This window comes from Triturus cristatus, chromosome 5_1 (assembly GCF_964204655.1).
Source record: "Triturus cristatus chromosome 5_1, aTriCri1.1, whole genome shotgun sequence".
Lineage (NCBI taxonomy): Eukaryota > Metazoa > Chordata > Amphibia > Caudata > Salamandridae > Triturus > Triturus cristatus.
The window spans coordinates 151,921,350-151,942,530 of record NC_140587.1 but is presented as its reverse complement, the minus strand read 5'-3'; positions in this window follow the sequence as shown (position 1 = coordinate 151,942,530).

The following is a 21,181-nucleotide window of genomic DNA, read 5'->3' as shown; positions in this document are numbered from 1 at the left end:
ACCCTGCAAAGAAGAAGATGCTTGTCCTGTGGCCACTGACTTCTAACAACCTCAGGAAGACTGCCACCCTTCAACAAAGACCAGATCTCTTGAGAATAGCGGCCCTGTCCAGAAAATCCAACTGCAAGTACTCCGGATCCAGGCGGATCCGCAACCTCTGCCCTCTCTGCACCTGACGCCCACGGCCTGAGTCTGAGTTGCTTACCAGTCCGGTGACGTCTCCCCAGACCTCAACTCCATTGGTGGCTGACCTCTTCTGGACCCCACAAAGTCACCTGCACCCTCTACAAGAAGGGTCGCCAAGACCATGACCGGCTCTAACAAAGAAAACCCGACCCCAAAAGGTACTCCTGCATCCTCAGTTCCGTGGCCTTGGGGAACCTAACCAACGATGCCTCGACCGCCCTCGACATCCCAATGTACCTGTCTAACCAGTGATCACCTTCATCCGGCCTCCTGGTCCGAGCCTGCTGCCTCTTTGTACGACCGGGATCCCTCATTGAAGAGCCTTGGATGCCCGACGCGGATTTGCACCCTGCACCCAGCCGCCCCTATGCCGCTGGTAGTGTAGCCGCTGGTAGTGTAGTTTTGGTGCTACCTTGTGTCTTCCCTGTGCTCACCTTAACCCCCGGGGCCTGGGCCCGGAAACTGCAGGTACCTACCTGCAACCAGCACCTCTTGTGGGTGCCCCCAGTCTCCATTGACTAACATTGGGCCCAATGACCTCTGCACCCAGTGCTGCTGGTGGTGCAGTCTCAACCTTAAATTGAACCTTGCCCAGTGTTGGTCCAAACCCCTGAAGACTTGAATAGTAAGTAGTGTACTTAACTGTTAATGCATATACCCGTTTTCCTCCCATAGGATTGCATTGCATTTTCTCCTATTGATTTAAATGTCAATCTTTTACAACTGATAAGTTCTACTGTTTCTGCTTGACAATACCAAAGTATCTCTATTACTGTAAATAATTTTTACTGCCTTGCAAACCATTTCCTACTGCATCTTGAAAAGTATTATTGCTATTCTTGAAACTGTTACTCACCTACAATTGAGTTCCTCTTGGTTCTAAAATAAAATAACAAAGTAATACTTTTTATACAAAGCAATTGGTCTGGGATTCATTCTTTGAGTGTGTGTAATAATTTCATGCCTCAGTGTGTACAACAAATGCTTAACACAGCCCTCTGATAAGCCTAACTGCTTGACCACACTGCCACAAATAGAGCTTTTAGTATTATCTACTCAAGCCTCTGAAAGCCTCTGGGGATCCACTGGACTCTGTGCACACTATACCTTACTTTGGTAGTGTATATACAGAGCCAGCTTCCTACACCAACCTATTGGAAATCCTACTGATTCTGACACGCACTGGTGCATCAGCTTTTCAAATCAGATTCTGATGATAACCAGCACTATGATGATGGGAAGCAATTTGTCCCACAACATGATGAGGGCAATTGGTATGAAGCATTACAGGATGCAAGTGGTTTGGACAGATCCCCACACACTTCACTGGTCTCTACCCTTGGCCCTGCCACAGATGAAAGTGCATCTTCTGCAGCTGTGATAAGACGAGCTGCAGGGTCCTTGACCTGCAGCTCCTCACAATGAAGGTTAAAACTAATTTCCAGACAGAGGTTCTTGAGGTTGGCTAGGCCCCTATCTATCTGTTCCTTCCCACTAATAAGGTCCTTACAGACACGCACCTGGGCACATGGGCAAAATGTTGTTCTTGAACCCCAGTCAAGTGGCAGGTAGTTTGTCGCCACATACCAGCTCCAGGAGACCCTAAATTTCTCTCACAGCATCCAACGGCAGAGTGCTTGGTGGTTCAGGCATCTACCAATATGGCTTTCCTCTGACCTCACCAGACCGTGAATTGAAAATAGATGAAAATATTTTGCCAGTGCATGTTTTCTTCTGCTATCCATGCCTTATGCTCAGTGAATGCCAGCTGCCTTTTTGATATCTCTGTGACATGTTTGGTCAGAGGTTACTGGGGTTCCAGAGTACTTGCAGGCATCTTTACCCCAATCTATTTAGGATGGCTGGGATGCAGCTAACTTTGTTATCCGGTCGGGGGGGGGCGTGGCCAGGCCGCCGACCAAGATGGCAGCGCGGCACTGAAACTCCCCCAAGACTGCCCAGCACAGATGCTCTGTCTCCACCACAAGACCAGCTTGGGTACCCTGAGCCGAGTCGGCGTATACCCGATGTAGCGGTGACTGCGAAGCCACGTTCAGATCACTCCCGCTTGCAGCTGATCACCCAAATCCTGCACTGCACCAACAGAGGGCGGAGCCATAACCTGCACCGTGGCCTGGAAGCCAGTTTGGTTGTACCTGAGTGGGGCCCGCCGGATTGCTGTGTTTAGGAGTAGGGATCCTGGCTGAAACGACGATCGCGGTGAGAGCGCTGGGAACGGATCTCTTTGATCCCCCCCCCGACACCACCACTGCAACGCGCCCCTCTACCACTTTTGGTTCGGAGGCTGCGCTACAAACTTATGCCTATCACTGAGGACTCGTGGAGACAGGGTCCACGTGCAAGCCTCAGAGGTAGCCACCCGGCTGTTTGCACGAGCGCGGGGGCGCATTCCACATGGCCTCACTGCTCGCTCCCAGTAGCCCCGCGCAACTCTCACTGGTAGCGTAGGCACCTGATCAGAGACACCGCAGTGATTTCTCGAACTGCACTCCACTGCTCTATCCTCCCTGGGAGCAGGGAGTGGCCACCATTTTGCTGCCTGCTAAGGGAGCCCAATACTTGGCATCGGAACTTGGCCCCTTGACCAGCTACCTCCACCCGCAGTGTCTTATATGGCGCCCACAGTTTACAGGCCAATAATCTTTGCCTCACTAGCAGCACAGTTACTCAGCACTTCACACAGCCAGTGCCCCTCTATTTATTAATTCACTGCTACCAAAAGAAAGCCCACTGCACTGCAGCTGCTCTGAACCACTGGACCCCTGGAGACACGGGCCTCCTGCCCAGCTGAGCCCCTACATTACAACCAGCGTCCGCCTAGTAAGTTCCCACTGGGTGCCTACACAGTAGCATGGGACACAAAGATCCCAAGCAAAGAGTACTGCCATTTGAAAAGCTCTCAGAGAAAGCGCAAGAAGCAGATCCGACATGGCGGAAGGTGGTCAAGACGTGCCCCTCCTTGGGTGACCTGGCAATGCCTTCCCCCTCTTTGCTGCAGGAGGTTAGAGCTGGCTTTAAGGCACTAGATGGCCGTTTCGATGCTCTTGATAAGAGACTTGAGAACCTGGGGGCTAAAATTGAAGTACACGATAACAGGGCCGTTTCTACCATTAGGCAAGACTAGGCGGCCGCCTAGGACGGCAAAAGGGGGAGGGCGGCAAAATACAATTTCTTTTATATCTAATTTATAAAGCTGCCATTGCCAAGGTTTCAGATTGCTATGTGGGCTAGGTCATTAACGAAAGAGTGAAGAAAGACTCAGAAATGAAGAGGGGGTCTATGAAAGAATGGTTAACGCCGTAGAGGAGGCAGGGGCAGAGAGGTCAGGAGCGGGAGAGGTAACGGGGAGAAGGAGGAGATACAGGGAAAGGGGGAGATTGATGGAGGAGGCAAAGATAGCAATAAAGTGTGAAGTGGCGCCGGCGCGCGGGAGGCCTCCGAAAAGTGGTATGCAAGAGGTGAAGCTGCACAAGACAGCAGTGCGATGAGCGCGTGAGGCAGAGAGCGAGGCTAGAGTCCGGCGCAAGGCCGGGATCTGGAGTGGGGGCGGTTGGGAAGGAGGGCGCTAGTGGAGAGGACAAGGCTCGGGGACGTGCAGGAGGCACTGCGAGAGACAGCACAGCGGAGCGGGGATAACAGGAGGGAAAGGAAGGCGGGATAGACGGAGGGGGGAGGAGACAGTCAAGGTGTTGCGGTGATTCGGGCGAGAGAGAGGGGTGAAGAGGGCATGGGAACTGTAGGGGGCGCAGGGGGGGAAAGAGGCGGAAAAGAAGGTTGGGGCCACACAGCCTATTTGAATGTATATGACGCTAGCGCCGAGAGGGGCAGTGGAGGCGCTGGAAGGGTGGGCAGAGAGGGTCCGAGGAGGAGTGCTCAACGAAGGAGTCACGGCCGACGGCCGTCGGGGCCACCCTTGTAATGTAAATACTGAAGGGAGAGTGGCTAGAGAGGAGGGAGAGCAAAAGAGGAGGCTGGAGAGAACGAGAGGAAAGGAGTTAGGGGCATACAGAGGAGGGGGGCAAAGGAGGCAGAGAGGCAGGGCCTGGGAGAGGACAGGCCATATCGATATGGAGTAGGAAGAGCAGGGTAGTGTGGAAGACCTAGGGGCAGAGACCAGGGGAGGCGGGGGGCTGAAGGTCTGTTGTGGATAGGACTGGCAGAGACATGTAGGCGGGTGTGGAGGTGGTTATGGGGCCTAGTGTGGTGGGTAAAGGTTGCGGACGGGGTAGAAGGTAGGGGCAGTGGTGGCAAGGAGGAGGGCTGAAAGTTCAGGGGTAGAGGTCTGCCACATTGAGCTAACCAACACAGGAGCTCCATCTGTGATACTCACAGCACATCTGGCCATGATGCTGCATGGCTCATCCATACAGCGGAGGACTCATCAGCACACCCGGCCATCAGGACAGTAGGGAATCCCATTAAACCCTCCCACATATCTGGACATACCTTGGGGCTCATCAGCATATCAGGGCGTCATGCAAGACGTATAGATACAGCATAGGAAACCCAAGAGTCATCAGCACGCTCAGGTATTCAGTTAGACTCGTCATTAGCACCGGTCGGGCTCTAAGAGGCATTAGTATAGCAGTGGACTGAGTAAAACTCATCAGAACTTCCAGACTCATCAGCTGGTAAATCGGCTGCACCAGCACAGCAGGGACACTTAGCAGTATATCAGCAGATCAGCCTGTGCTCCAAGACTTTTTAACATTGTAAACACAACCCAGCCTTCCAGGAGGACTCATCAGCACATATGGACACGCTGGCAACTCCTCAACACAGGGCCTGTTGTAAATTACATCACCTGCGCAACTGAACTCCGTTGTAAATCTCACCAGCAAATGTCTTGGTTCAGAAAACCAGCTGGAAAGCCCCTGAGCAGAGCAACCAGAAGCCACCTCTCATGTCAGTTATGACCCAGGTGAGCTTTTTTTGGGGGGGTTGAGTTGCTGGGCGTTGAGTCCCAGTGACACCCCCCACCCCCACCGAGTGTTCACTTTTGTTATAGAGAACAGTAAAAATAATATGTCCTTTTTACCAGAGAGAGAGAGAGAGAAATGCAACAGAAAGAGATAACAGAGGTGGAGAGACTTATTGGGGAGGGGTTGATTAGAGGCGCTAGCAGACAACAATAGAAATAGAGGGAGACACCCAGAGAAGGAAAGAGAGCGGCAAGCAGACCGACCAATGGACTGAGAGAATAGCGGGGAGGGGCACACGGAGAGAGACACAGAGTGAGACAGTGAGAGATGCACCATCGTTTGGGACTGAGGCAGGACAGCTAGTGAGAGGGTTGCAGTGTCTTCTGCTGTGGTTGTAGCTTGCGAGGTGAGTATGACCTTGTTAGATGGGGTGACAGGTATCTCAGGGGCGTAGTTATTAGTAGTGCAGCATATGCAGTGGCACCCGTGCACAGTAGTGTGAGGGACCCACTTCACCCTAGTTAGTACTGTTTTTAGTACCAAACCAAGGGATTGGGAGAGGGGTGCAATTTCCTCCCATGCATTAGGACCGATTGGGAGAATTTCAGTGCGGTGATGCGGACCACCACACTGAAATGCGTTAGTCTAATGTCTGATGCGTGATTCTTGACAGGGCTGAATACATTAATTCTTCTAGCCTGGATGACAGGGGGAGAGAATGATGGTAGTAAAAGGGAGGGGGTGGCATTTTTCAATTCTCGTCTAGGGCGGCAAAACACCTAGAAACGGCCCTGCACGATAAGAGACTAGACACGGCGGAGGGGAGAATCTCTAATCTTGAAGACGGCGCAGCTCAATCCCTCAAACATCTGGAACGGGTGGAACGCATCCTTAAGGACATCGCAATCAAAAATGAAGATTTAGAAGCGTGCAGTAGGCGCAATAATCTTCGCATTCTTGGGGTCCCAGAATCGACAAATACTGGCCGCATAGACCTTTTCGTGGAATCCTTACTCACCGCCCTTTTTGGTAGGGAGGCCTTCACTCCTGGCTTTGTCGTCAAACGGGACCATTGCTCGTTAGGACCGCATCCAAACCCACGCTGTCCACCCACACCCTTTACTGCACGCATCATGAAGTTCCAGGACAGAGACACTGCTTTACGACTCGCCAAAACCACATGGCAGGGATCAGCGGTTGCACCGTATCCGTATTTTACACCTATGGTGCAGGAGGCCCGACGGAAATATAATGGAGTGAAGGCTACTCTCAGACACTTGAGGCTCAAATACGGCATGCTCTATCCGGCACGTCTGCGAGTAGACATAGGAGGTAGGGCCCGTATATTTGATACACCCACGGCAGTACAGGAATTCTGCAGAACCTATAAAACCACTGGCAGCCAACAGCTGCCAGCTGGACCCGGGTCTTCCCCTCCTCTCAGTGGATGCCAGCGTCGAACTATTCTCCAATGAATGAACACGTTCCCAGATGCTGAGACACGGTTTGCCGGCCTTTTCCATACATTGAGATAGTATGGATATTATTTTGCAGTTGATAGTATTGATATGCTGGGGACCCGACCGGGCGTTGCCTCCCCCCAGGGTGTATATCACTTGGATGTTACCACTGATTCTAATGTATCTTTCTGTACATTTGCTGTTACAGTTGGGGTGTTACCTAGATACATTTGATTAGTGTTCGATGGGATTTGTTCCTTACGTTAGGGTGCGCAAGGCTGGGTGGGAGGTGGGGGAGGGCATATGGTTTAGATTCAACCACTATTACTTGTTTACCATTATGCTCAGTGTTGAGTCGTACACTTATTTCCATGCCACCAATACTACTCTATCTGCCAAATCACCCAGATGACAATGATTGGCAATCTATCCGACCCCTCCGACCTGTCACTGATTTCGTGGAATGTAAGGGGCCCAAACAATACCAGGAAACGGAAACACGTTTTACACTACTTACAGAGACACCAAATAGATGTTGCCTTTCTACTAGAAACTCATCTACCCAAATTAGACAACACGCAGTTTGCATTGAGTTGGGGACAGCATCGCTATTTTTCTAACTTCAGTACTCATGCCAAGGGCACTGCGGTACTGATACACAAACAAAACCCTTATCATTTACATAAAGTCCACTGCGACGGAGATGGCCACTACACAATAGTGGAGGGGAAATTAATGGGACGTAGCATGACGTTCATATGTGTTTATGCTCCTAACATTGACAGTCCTGAATTTTTCCATGACTTACACTCTCAACTCTTAAAGCTGGGAGCGACCAACACGATTATGGGTGGGGACTTTAACCTGCTCCTCGACACCTCACTGGATTGCTCCTCCTGCTCTCTGGACACTAAACCACACGCGAGCAGGCCACTTTTAGAACTCTGTGCTTCCTTGACTTTATTAGACATATGGAGACGCCATAATCCTTCCACTACTGGTTATACACATTACTCAGCTCCATGTAACACATGGACTAGGATAGACTACTAGCTGATCTGACCTAGTCTGTGCCTGTGGTACAAGGCTATTACAACACTTCCTCTGACATACTCCGACCACTCACCGCTGGTGCTCCAGTTCCGTGTCCCTCGGCCAGATGGATATGAGCGACGGTGTCGTTTTCAAGCCGGGCCCTCAATGATGACCATTTCCGAGATTGGAGTGGCAATAGATGAATACTTTGACTTAAATACTGGTTCAGTTGATACCTGGTTCGTTCTTTGGGAGGCATTTAATGCCTACATACGGGGGGTCTGCATTGCTAAACATCCTGAGGTGCTAAAGGACCTGAGGACAACACTGGTCCGTTCCAAGCAGCAATTAGAGGCATTAGACAGGGAATTATTGCTCCACCCTAAACCGGAAGTATAGAGGCAAAAATTAACGCTCCTCACTGAATTTAGAGATGCGGCAGACCGCGAAGCCCTCTTTTTAAGCAAATATGTAACTGCCCGCCACTATGGAAATGGCGAACGGCCGGGGCGCACCTGGTTGCAACTATTGAGACACCCATATAGCAAGTCCTGTATTACAGAACTCAGATTCTCCTAAGGGCAACTTCTAACTGACACCACTGAGATCCACAACGAGTTTCTGGCACACTACGACACACTATATACCTCCAAAGTCACACACGATTCCGTGGCTCAAGCGGACTAGCTTGCATAAATTGCATTAGTATACTTGGAAAAATACATGCAAGACTTCCTGGCTGAACCCTTCTCAGGTGATGAGATTGCCAGCACAATCGAGGCACTGAACGGTTCTACTGCGCCGGGTCTGGATGGTTTTACCGGGGATTTTGATAAATCTTATAAGTATTTACTTGCTCCACGGTTACTTGAGGTGTACAATGAAGCACTCGAGCGGAGAGAATTACGCCCTACCCTCAGAGAAGCAGTCATCATTATGCTGCCCAAACCAGGTAAAGAACCTTTATTGTGCGGATCGTACAGAGTGCTATCCCTGCTAAATTTAGATGATAAAATCCTCGCTAAATTGATCGCCCTTCGGCTTGCCCTACTGATGGATAAAATTATCTCCTGGCTCAATCGGGGTTTGTACCCCACTGATCCACCTCCCTAAACCTTAGAACCTTGTTCGCAGTCCTGTATAGAATAAGCCTGGACGTTCCCGCGGCCGCTGTCCTACTAGACACAGAAAAAGCGTTTGATTCTCTGGAATGGCCCTTCTTTCTATCGGTGATGCTTAGGATGCGTATGCCCATGGGATTCATCGCTGCCATGTCGCTAATTTACATTGGACCTACTGCAAGACTGCGCCTCAACGGCATGCTCTCCTGCTCATTTTCTCTTTCACGAGGTACCAGACAGGGTTGCCCCCTGTCGCCGCTCCTATTCATACTTGCAATAGACCCGCTGGTCAGACACTTCCATGAGAAGCATCTACAGAGAGGGCTCCAGTTTAACACTGGTGCCCTTTTGGTGTCCTTATACGCAGATGATATTGTTGTATACCTAAATAAAATAAATCCGTATTTGTAAAGCGCAAACTACTCACCTTTACGGGTCTCAAGGCGCTGGGGGCCGTTGTGGAAATTAGGTGAGCTATTGCCCAGAGTCACATGGTGCTGAGCTGGAGCTGGGGATCGAACCGTGAGCCCTGTGCTCTGAAGTCAGCTGCTCTGGCCGCTGCACCACACCTCTCCACTGTCCACCTGCCGCAGGTAAATCTAGATCCCCTGATAAGTGAAATCATTAGATTTGGGCGCTGCTCCGGTCTGGGAATCAATTGGCACACTACTGTAATATTCCCTCTAACTACCAGCACTACGCAATGGGACTGCAAATTCCCGCTTGAATGGTGCGAGGACTCAACCAAGTATTTAGGCATACATATCCACATAGACACGCCCCAGATAATCAGACTGAACTACGGCCAAGCGGTTCACAAGCTTGAGTCGCAGATTGAGAAATGACTACGTCTTCCTGATTGTGCTCACAACATTTTAATATCTCTTTAGCAACCTCCCCATCCCATTGCCGAACAGTTTCTTTTTAATATTGCGCTCCCACCTCATCAGATTGACCTGGGGGGGGGCAAGAGGCCCAGTGTTCGCTGGCAGGTCTTGACTCGGCCTTGTGACAGAGGAGGCTTTGGTGTTCCAGATCTTCAGCTCTAGTATCTGGTTGCCCAATGTCGCTATGCTCATGCTTGGTACCACCCAGACACCAGAATTCCCTATATGCGGCCAGAAGCAGATTTAGGTCTGCCTGGCGCTCTTAACGTTGTCCTACCTAGAGGCATACCCCGGGACCCTAGGGACATCCAAACAGTATCCACCACCAGTTGGGCCTGGAAAAAAGTATGCAGAATCAACGGCGCCCCCATGTTATATTCGTCGGCCCTCCTGATTATAAACAATCACTGGTTTCCACTTATGGGTGACAGTTTGATACCACGCACACTCACTAATTACGACATTAGTACAGTGGGGGACTTATTTCCTGGAGGGCATATATTTTCAGTAGCGGAGGAGGAGAGGTTCAGCACGGCTTCATTTATGGATAAGTTTGTCATGAGCCGGATACGCTCGGCATTAAGGGCAATTATGCCCACATTTCCCCTTGAACCTGAATCGTTCATCCCACTTTCCACAATCATTGAAAACGTAGGGGGTGAGCATGTCATTTCTAAATTATATAAAGCGTGTGCAGCGATAATCCCCGTAGAGTCTAGACGATACCAAGATCTGTGAAGACTGGGAGGCGGACCTGGGGCATCCCATCCTTGACGAACAATGGTCTGAGTGCTGTTCATAGTAAAAACCGTCTCCCTTAATAGTCGCCACAAATGAATTCACTTTAAATTCTTGCGACTAATTTACATCACTCCAGAGAAATCACACAGAATCGACCCGAGCAGACTTCATTGTTGCCTGAAATGCGGGGCTCCGCATGCAGACTTCACACACCTCACCTGGAAATGCATTGAGGTCCAAGCCTACTGGGTAGCAGTGTTTAGGACGCTGGGGGAGATGGTGCAACTGGTGTTCCCTCCCACACCGGAGGTCGCCCTACTGGGTTATGTGGCCAACTTCCCTAAAGGGATCCAGAAATTCATTGCCATTGGCCTGCTATTGGCTACAAGAGAGATCGCCATTAAATGGGGACGCAAATCTGCACCCACCTTTAAGAGCTGGTTAAACATCCTAACGTACTGCAACACAAATAGAGAGCTGTACGCTAGCACATTACCACGTTCCTCAGACCCGAAAGATATCTGGAGCCCCCTCAAAAAGTACGCGGCTTCAACACGCTCACCATCTGCAGCACAATTGGAGCAGGGGATTGATCCCACATTGATGGCAGGCCTCCTTACATTATTGCGGGATGGTTATTATTTGTTCAGTAAAGACTTCACATTGCTTATTGTTAAGATGGAATCCAGATGTGGAAAAGTAACTATCAGGTGGGTGAGGCAATAGGGCCTACAGGAATTGACATCTTCCAGACTTGTATACTACCATTGCATTCTGTATTCTACCATTAATTGAACGCTGGCTGCATTTTCCTTTCTTGTTTCTCTCTTCCTTAAGTTGATGAGTACGAGACAGTGAGCACTTCTGAACCTTGTGTTGTATGATTAAAATGGTAAATAAAGTTATTTTTTTTTAAACTTTGTTATCCGGTCAGGCCTTGGCACGACCGATTGCTTTGATAAGGCAATTGCCACAAGTCTATGGGCTTGCCTGGAGATATCCAGGCATCTTTTATGGATATGCCATTCACTCTCACCTCCTTGGTGAGAAGCCAGATTCAGACCTACAGTGATTTAAAGAGTGTCACGTCGCAGCTCGAACCAAGGGTCTCTCTTTTTCTGGTAGGCAATTTCTTCAACAATTTCATCCATTTCAGGGCTTCCAACACTGCCAATGTGAGAGCCCGCCACACTCAGCTCAGTTCCCTACCCCTACAGCAACCACACTTCAAAACCAATTTAGTGTGTCCTTTCTGGTACACAGCCACCCAGTAGGAGGCAGGATGCAACATTTCCTCCAGGGATAGCAGAATATTACGTCCTTCCACCTACATGAGGATGGCTGCGGGACGACCACATGTCCATTTTGCAGCATTAAGTGCAGGCTCTTTTGGCCAGCGGGGGTCCTAAAGAGGGTTCCAGTCTCGAAAGCAGGAACTGGGTACTACTTCGACTTCTTCCTTGTGCCAATAAGGATGGAGGATTCTGCCCTATTTTGAACCTTCTCCCTCTCAACATCTTTCTGTAAAAGGACAAGTTCAAGATGCTCACATTGGCTCAGTTTCAATCTGTCCTGGATCCTGGAGACTGGGTGGTAGCGTCAGAACTGCAGGACACTTATTTCCACATCCCCATCCTGCAGGCCGATAGGAATTATTTGTGGTTTGCAGTACGAGAGTAATGGACACTCTTGCAACACCCATGGCGTGGACGGCCCTCAGTCTCCTATACATAAAGGGGGGGTCCCTCAGCTTGTCAGCTGGAGTGTGTGGGTATTGTCAGGGGCCCCCTGACCATTCATTGCAGGGGGTGCCCTAAGGTTTCCTTGTGCCACGTTATTTACATTGGGTCAAGAGCGCCCACCTGTGATCTTGTTTGATGTTGGTGGTTTCAACACACAAAAAGAGCGTCACCGAGGGTAAGTAACTGGTTGTTCTTGGGTACATAAAGTGGTACTCATGTAAGACTCTTTTATGTACTCTTATATGTCTTTATAAATTGGCACAAAAAGAAGTTTGGAATATATTCAGATAAATTTAGTGCAATTAAAAAGGACAGTGCCCTCTTTGCACTTTTTGTAATAGGGAGTTGGACATTTCAGGATCTTTTCACAGAGTAAAAGACTACTCCTGGAGTACTACCTTCCATACTCATAAATGATTTAGTGGATGAGTCCCAGTGTTTGTAGGAACTGAATGTTACAATTTATGACAAATTATTAATTACAGAGAGGGAAATAATTATGTAGATGTAATGATGTAAACACAGGTGATCCTATCCTGCCCTTCAAAGGAAGTAAATCACAACACAAAAAGATTGTTATGATCAAATGAAGGGCCAAATCATGACTACCAAACAGCTAAAATCTTTCTGTGCTTGTGCTTGCTGTCCCTGGCTTCATAAATAGGTCTTTCCAGGGCAATATACCACTTATTTCCCCTAAACCATCTCACTAAAGAAGGGAGTCTGCTATTAAAAGAGTCGATATATGCACTGAATATAGTAATTTAAGGGCATGCTTGGTGCTGTAACAAGCTTCCAAGTTCCTGAGGCCCTAGAGGCCAAAATTGCAGAGGTGGTATGTCATCTGACAAGATACTGACCCTCGCCACGCCTGAAGGTAGTGGAAAATTGGGGGCTCAAGGGGGGATAGCGGATGGCCCAAATCAAGATGGAGCAGCTGACGGATTTACAAAGTGGCCGGCTGCTCCCACTTCAAAGTTGGTGCTGCGAGTCAGTGTGTAGTGCCACGGATGGAAGGGTTAATGGCCCATTCATTCACTGGAGCCCAGCTGCTCATGAAAGCCTCACACTCAATGAGTGGGAGGAATGGCCTAAGAGACACGTTATCTGTTCATTGCTTAGTTGAGGCCACTGTAGAAGCTCCGGGCTCTGGTGCCTACTGGAGCCGCACGCCAGGGAGTGCATGGACCACAATTGAACAGGACAGACTAATAGTATGCTTCCCTGCACCGGCAGCCACAAACAATCGGTAGAGAAGCCCTCAAAGGGAAAAGGAGTAGAGATTGGATGGCATTTTTACGGATTCTGGATGGCAGAAGTATGGTGGTTTCAAAAGGATTTAGGCCTTACTAATCACACTAAAATAGAAACAAAGTGATCAAAATACACACAGACTTGTGGAGGCAATTATTGTCCAAGCAGTATGCATACAACAATCAGCGTGACACAACACTGCCTACAACAGAATGAAGGGGCTATTACCAAGCAAGAGGAGTTGGAGGGATGGTGGAGAGGTGGAAATGTCGGGAACCCAAGTGCAGACAATTGAGTTTAAAAAGGTGGAGACCGGCTGATCCCAGTCCTGAGTGACAGTGATTGCAACAAGAATCGAATGCCCCGTAGAAAGCTGCAGAAGGGCAAAATTAGCCTCCAATATTTCTGGAGAACCTGGAGTAGCAGGGATGACGTATCAGGTTAGGAAGGCCAAGCCACAAAGATAACCATGGCATCTACAACAGAGGATTCTGTCCTTATGAAAGACCTTAAGGAATGCTTCAAGGACCTACACAGTGAAAGAATCGAGGTAATATAATCAAATAGAAAGGGACAGGCTCCAACCTACAATCAACAAAGCTATCTCTAGGGTTTGGCAAGACCTAGATCAACTGGGCACAATAGTACAAGGTATGGCGATGACCATTCAAGAAATAGGTGAGACATCCAGAGACATGGCAGGCAAGACAACACACCTTGAATTGCAAATTAAACTCTTGTACCTGAAGTGTGAAGATCTAGAAATCAGAGCGAGATGAGCCAACATAAGAATATAAAACGCTAAAGAAGATGCTGAAGAGCTGATATAGTGACTTATGTCCAGCAAGTTTTTAACCATATATTCTGCATTAAAGAAGGATGTACTTGTGGTGGTCGAAAGAGCTAAAGAATTGGACCAGGAAGTGGAGCTACATGGCAGACCAAGAGACATTGTGGTCAAGCTTTCATATTTCCCGCAGAAAGAAGAGATACTGAGGGAGGCGCAGAAACAATAGCTGATTCACTTCTGCAAAAATCAGTTGATTTTGCTCAACCCACACTTGAAAAACACAAGACATCAGGCCAGTGTCAGACACGATGACTAAGAAGGGCATACGACTTAGATGGACATTTCCCTGCAAAGTGACTTTTCAACTCAACTCAAAGAAGCACAATATGCACAAAGGATTAAGCACTAGCCCTCCCTGAAGATCAAAATGGTGAGACAAGATGGAAACACCACCAAAGGAGGATGAACCCAGGAGTGTCTACTGCCAAAATACCAAAGAAATAGGATTAGATTGTCCGGGAGGGACACTCTATTGACTGGTAGCAATCTATATTCATGCGTACCAGCCAACCAGAGTAAGACTGGACATGCCTAATGTTTGTAAATTACAGGGGAAGCTTTTCAGGGGAGGGGCAGGAGTTTACCCACTTGAAGATGCTGGTGGGACTCCAGCCTGACAGAGACTGATAACCTAGATATTTTAGGAAGCACTTGAGAATTGCTATGTTTTGTTTCATTCTTGATCACAGTTAAGAGTTTTATAGAGAACACGATCACACATGATTCTTACCTGCCTACAGAGCCAACATATAGATATTAAGAGACGAACAGTCAACACCACATTCCAAGCCTTTTCCTTTAATGGGAAACTACTCAACTCCCCGATCTAGAGAGAGAGGGTACACACCTGCCTTGTAGTGGAGGGAGCTTCAGGAGACCCTTCTAAGGGGCAGGGATTCCATCTGATTTAAGTCACCTATTTGTACTAAGCAGATACATGCAAATGCATGCTCTAAGACTTAAGGAGTGATCTCCTATTTTTGAAATGTTTCCCAATAGTCATAAAAGAAACAAAAAAATCAGAGAAGGAAGATATGTGATGGTGAAAGTCAAGGTGGGTGAAAACACACTAACAGTGTGTCTATACACTCCCAACCAGGGACCTACCTCTGAAGAAAGCTTTGGAAAAGGGAGCAGAGGATGTGTGGAGGATCGCTCATCATGGAAAGCAAGACTAGTCCTTGTTTTAGAGGTACACCACATGTATTAAAAAATAGATACAATCTTTCTCTCCGGTGGGGGCAGGAGTGAATTGACCGAAACAGGCAGAGGGGCTATATCAGTCTCAGACCACTCCTCGGTAGGAATAATGCTGAGCTGCCTCATGATAAGCCACTTAGACAGAAGCAGGAGATTGTATAAATATATGTCATAGGAAAGAGTTAATACATTAGAGATCTCAAAGGCTATTGATGAATAGTAGGCTATGATCGACATGAGCGGCATTTCTCTCCCCTTATGTGGGATGCTTTTCAAGCAGTGCTCAGAGGCAGAATTATGTCTGTGGCCCTGCAATGAAGAGAGAGAGAGGCATGTTGACACAGAAATTGGAAACTGACCTAGAGAATGCAGAAGAGAAGCATAAACACACTGGAGCGCAGACCTTAGAGCGCTGATTAATATCAGAGTTCAGTTCCATGCAAATTAAAAAGCCCCAAAAAAACCTTGCCAAATTTGAAGCGAACAATACTGCGATAAAGTCCACTGACTCCTGGCTGGGGCTCTTAAGGTAAGGGTGAATCAAACAAACACTGTAGGTTTGAAGAATGGGAGAGGTAACATAAATTATAATAACAAAGAAAAAGAGGGACTGTTTAAGAATTTTTATGCAACACTTTACTGCAAGAAAATAGAATTGGGGTCTGGAAAAGTACTTATCAGACTTACCACTTTCTCCTTTAACAGAAGACCAGGCATAGGAGCTGGGGGTGCCGATAGGGGACAATGAGAACAAACTAGCAATCCAGAGCCTGACTGCATGTCAGTGAAGCATTGAGAATCTTCTCTGAAAATAATGGCAGGGTTATATATAACAACAGCCAAGTTACATAAAATGTTACCAGGGATTGTTGGAGGGTGTGCCGAGAAGTAGGAACCCCCTTCCATGTTTGGTGGGACTGCCAGAAAATGAATTTGGTACTGGAAGAAAGTGTTAGCTATTATTAGAGAAATGTTGACGTACATATACCCACATACCCTACAGTTCAGTTAGAGTTTTAGGCATGCACGCACCGGGCTGGAAGGAAGCGGGAGGAGGACATTGGAAACTGATCTCTCAATTCTTAATGATAGCCGTCTCACGATAGCCAGATGTTAAATCCAGACAGCTGCCCCAACATGGCACACATGGTCCTGGAGGGGGTGGGAGACCATGGCAGTGGAAAGATTGCAGTCGCAGTGCCATATAATCACCGCAATATAGATTTTCACATGGACGTGTCAGCCAGTGCTGGAATACATGGGAAAGGGGCGTTGTGAGACCGCGTCCTTCCTGGCTGAGAACACTCAATTTATTTGACATCTAGGCTGTGACCAGTGCTTTCTGGGGCCCAGCACCATCACTTAATTATCAACACAGGTGCTTTTCAAGGACATCGTTTAAGGATATTTTATGGTAAGCACGGGGAGATTACGCAATTTGCCAAGAATCACAGGATGTTGAGCCGACGCCGAGACTTGAACCTGGTTTCCCAGCTTTGAAGTCGGCAGCTATGGCCCTTACGCCACATCCTCTTCCCACTTTCATGGTTAGTAGTTGGCTCTATTTTAGGCGGCGCTAACAGGAGAAATGGGCTGGTGTAAGCTGCCTCCTGACGAGAACCCCAGCACTTGTATTTTTACAAGTTAACCACTGGCTGGGACATAGTCAATTGGTAGGGAGACATGATTGGAAGTTGAAGCTCAGGAGATAATGGCTGATGTAATTTGCATTAATGTGAAGTTAAGCTTGTGTGGAGGGGTGATGTTCACTACAGAGCCATAGTTACAATGTTGTGATTCGAATGAAAAGAGTAATGTAGAAATGTATAAAATGGCATTTACCGGAAGATAACTGATCTGGTAATGTAATCTGCCTGGAGAACCTGGATCTCAGGAAAGACTGATGATGTAACCTGTACAAATGCTAGTAAAAAGTATAATGAAAAACTAGAAGAGGGCTCAATTTAATTTCTGGCAGACGGAGTCATCTCTTTTGGCTTGGCAGAGGACTTTATGTCTGCCAGGCAGAGACTACTGCGCCCACCAAATTTAGAAATGACCGCCAGGCTGGCAGCTGTTTCTAAAGCATTGAAAGGAACCGCCATCATGGCGGTGCCTGTCAGTGTTTTTTACATTTTTGTGCACGGCTCCGTCACCATGATGGACCCTGCCCCAAACTGTTTTCTTTTTTTTATTTTTTAAAATAGATTTCCTTATTCAAAATAAAAAATAAAATGCTTGTGTCCGATGGTGAGGGGAGCTTTTAGTAGTTTTCACTGCCCCTTACCACAAGGGTTTTCCTGGCAGTGATGGGCAATGAGAACTGACCTCTAATTCTGCCCATCTAGATTAAGGGGGTGGAATTAGAAGTCTGCCGCCCACGGCCCTTACTCCACAGGGTCTTTCGAGGCAGTCATAACAAGGAGAAATGTTTTCATTTCTGTAACTTTGCATATGTGCTTCTACAGCACACATACATAATGTGAAAGCCTTAAAGCATAGTTTATCTACTGGAAGGGCCCCCTTCCAGTAAAAAACCTCTGCTTTAGAGAATGCAGAAACCTTTGCACCAGGGCTGAAGGGTGTGGGCATAGGTGAATGGCAGCCAAAAGTGTTCCTGCGCACAGGGCACCATATTTAATTTGATATGGCTCATTTTTCCTCTCGCCCTTTGACGCAAGGCAGCGCAGCAACTTTGGTGCATTGTTGCCTTGTGTCAACTAATAGAAAATCTGGGTCTCAGTCTCACAAAATCTGAATCGCTAGCTATCACTTGACTCTCACTCACTTTCACTCATACACATGCTTACACATACACGCTGTCATTCCTCGTTTCTCACTCCTCTTCCCTCACTCCTCACTTCTCAAACCTTGTCCTCCCACCTCCCTCCTGTTGTGATAAGTGAAAGTGCTGATGTTGATATCTATTGTCTGTTGCCTCAGTAGACAAGCATTCAGTGCTGGAGGTCATTTTCCTGCACAACACAGTGAAAACAGCTGCTTTACTTATGTTATTTGTGAGTCCAAATGGTTTCCTGACCTGCTTTCAGAAAGAAGATGTAAATTAGTTCTAAAATAGTGAACAATTAAAAGTGCATCGATTAACATTCTGAAAAAAATCATTTTCAGTTGAAATAAAAGCTGTTTGTTGCACAGTCTGAACCCTTTCTTTACTTTGTTTGCAAAATATTACACAATTTCATATACAAATATGATCATGAATTAGTAGTACTCCCTCTGCAATGCCATCTCTCACAGTGATGGTGGAGGTGTGTTCCAATGAACAGAAGACACCAATAATGCTGCCTGTGCGCGATGTACCCCCCAAGACATGTTTGTGTTTATTCATAAGGGAATAAGAAGCAAAATTACCTTTAGCTCCGGGTGGGGAAATAAACCATGGCCATAGCCCGTTTGCCTCGATTGATTAGGCAGTGTTCGTAGAAGGCTATAGAACACATGTATCAAACAATTTTGCATTCGTACACGGTGCAAATCGGTAATTTTGTCCGTTTGCGAATGCAAAATAGTCTTTCACGATGTATGAAAGGCTTTGTAGTCACAAGTTTAGCTAATTACAAAAATAGCGATTACCTAAAACTGCGACTACAAATAGGGAATCGCAATTTGCGATTCTCTCAGCACATGTACTGAGCATTTTCTAAACAAAAACTGTGCATTCAGGAAATGCTATTTCTATCGACTTTAGTCGATGGTAACCATGTGCAAATTTTGGAAAATGCACAAAAATACATTTTTCAAAGTGCTATGTAGCACACACATACCCTTAGGGCACGTTTGCGTTTTACGTGTTCACATTATATTGTTTGGGGTCCTACAGGGGGGCCTTAGCCCCAGGCACCCTTGGCTTTGCATTACCTAATTTGAGATAACCAATTAGGTAATCTCAATATATATTTTTTGATACATGTGGTCCTGAGTGGGAAACAGCCTTTACAACGCAACCGTTACAATGCATGCAGTTACATCGCATGCCGATGCAACGAAAAAGGTGTGCAGCAGTGGGTAGAAGGTGTTATTTTTAACTCCAACACCTTCCCTACTGTTGCACACACTGGAGTTGGAATAGAAAAGTAATCTATTTCAACTTCCAGCGCTCCCCTGTCAGAAAGTCGGGGTAAAGTTTGGCGTTGCAACGGCATGCGATGTATCTGATGAAATCATTGAAACCAAATAAGTAAACTAAAGCTGGCCTTTCTCATTTTTATTTACACAAGTCATTCCCAGCATGGAGTATTTGCACAACTTATAACATCCGCCCTTTCACTCATCACTTGTGGCGGGAGGAGAAGTGAGGGGGGTGAGGAATGAGGACTAAGAACTGGGCATGAGGAGGGAGGGGTGAGGATAATCTAAATGACCTCAAATGGAAAGCTGGTGTACATTTTAGGACATCATCTTTTATCCATATTACTTATCACTCTTGAAGCGGGGGGCTGATCAGGAAGGGTTGAGGGCTAAGAATGGAAAGTAAAGGAGGGGAAGGAGGAAGGAGAGAAGGGGATGAGTAAGAAATACACCGAGAACACTGAGAAATGAGACATAAATGAGAGCGGGAGATGAGGGGATGGGTTTTGAGGGATGGTGACATTGATGAGGACTGACAGATGAAGACTAAGCAATGAGAAGTGAGGGATGAAGAATGAGGCCTAGAGAATGACATGATGAGTGAAGAGTGAGAGCGGAGAAGTAGGAAATGAGGAGTGAGGGATTAGGAGTTACGGACATGAGGGTGGAAGAGTGAGGAAAAAGATGCAACTGATGAGTGAGGGATGATACAGAAGGAATGAGGACTGAGGAGTGACCAATGAGGAAAGGAGCAAAGGGTGAGGAATACTAGATGGGAAGTAAGGAATGAGGACTGAGGAGTGATCAGTGAGGAAATGAGTGAGGGATGAGGAATGCTGGATGGGAAGTAAGGAATGAGGACTGACGAGTGATGAATGAGGAAAGGAGTGAGGGATGAGGAATACTGGATGGGAAGTAAGGAATGAGGACTGAGGAGTGACCAGTGAGGTGAGTGAGGGATGAGGAGTGCTGGATGGGAAGTAAGGAATGAGGACTGAGGAGTGATCAGTGAGGAAATGAGTGAGGGATGAGGAATGCTGGATGGGAAGTAAGGAATGAGGATTGAGGAGTGATCAGTGAGGAAATGAGTGAGGGATGAGGAGTGCTGGATGGGAAGTAAGGAATGAGGACTGAGGAGTGATCAGTGAGGAAATGAGTGAGGGATGAGGAATGCTGGATGGGAAGTAAGGAATGAGGATTGAGGAGTGATCAGTGAGGAAATGAGTGAGGGATGAGGAATGCTGGATGGGAAGTAAGGAATGAGGACTGAGGAGTGACCAGTGAGGTGAGTGAGGGATGAGGAATGCTGGATGGGAAGTAAGGAATGAGGATTGAGGAGGGATGGATAAGGAAAGGAGTGAGGGATGAGGAATAAAGATGCCCTCAAATTGATGCTATACTTGTATTTCCTAAACAGCAAGACTTCATCCCATCCTCACTTTACCAGTAAATACAAACAGATAAACCTTAAGAGCCATTCAAACCGCGGCCCTTGCTGAGAGCAGGGGCATTCTTTCCAGTCTAGGCACTATGCTCTTGATGTTTCATCCCATGGCCATGTGTGGTCTTTTGCTTCAGTTGTCAGCTGCCAGATTCATACCCCGCCCTCTTCTCTTGTCTTCTCTTTTTGTGGAATCTACCCACAGTTTAAGAATAAGAGCAGTAGGGACCGG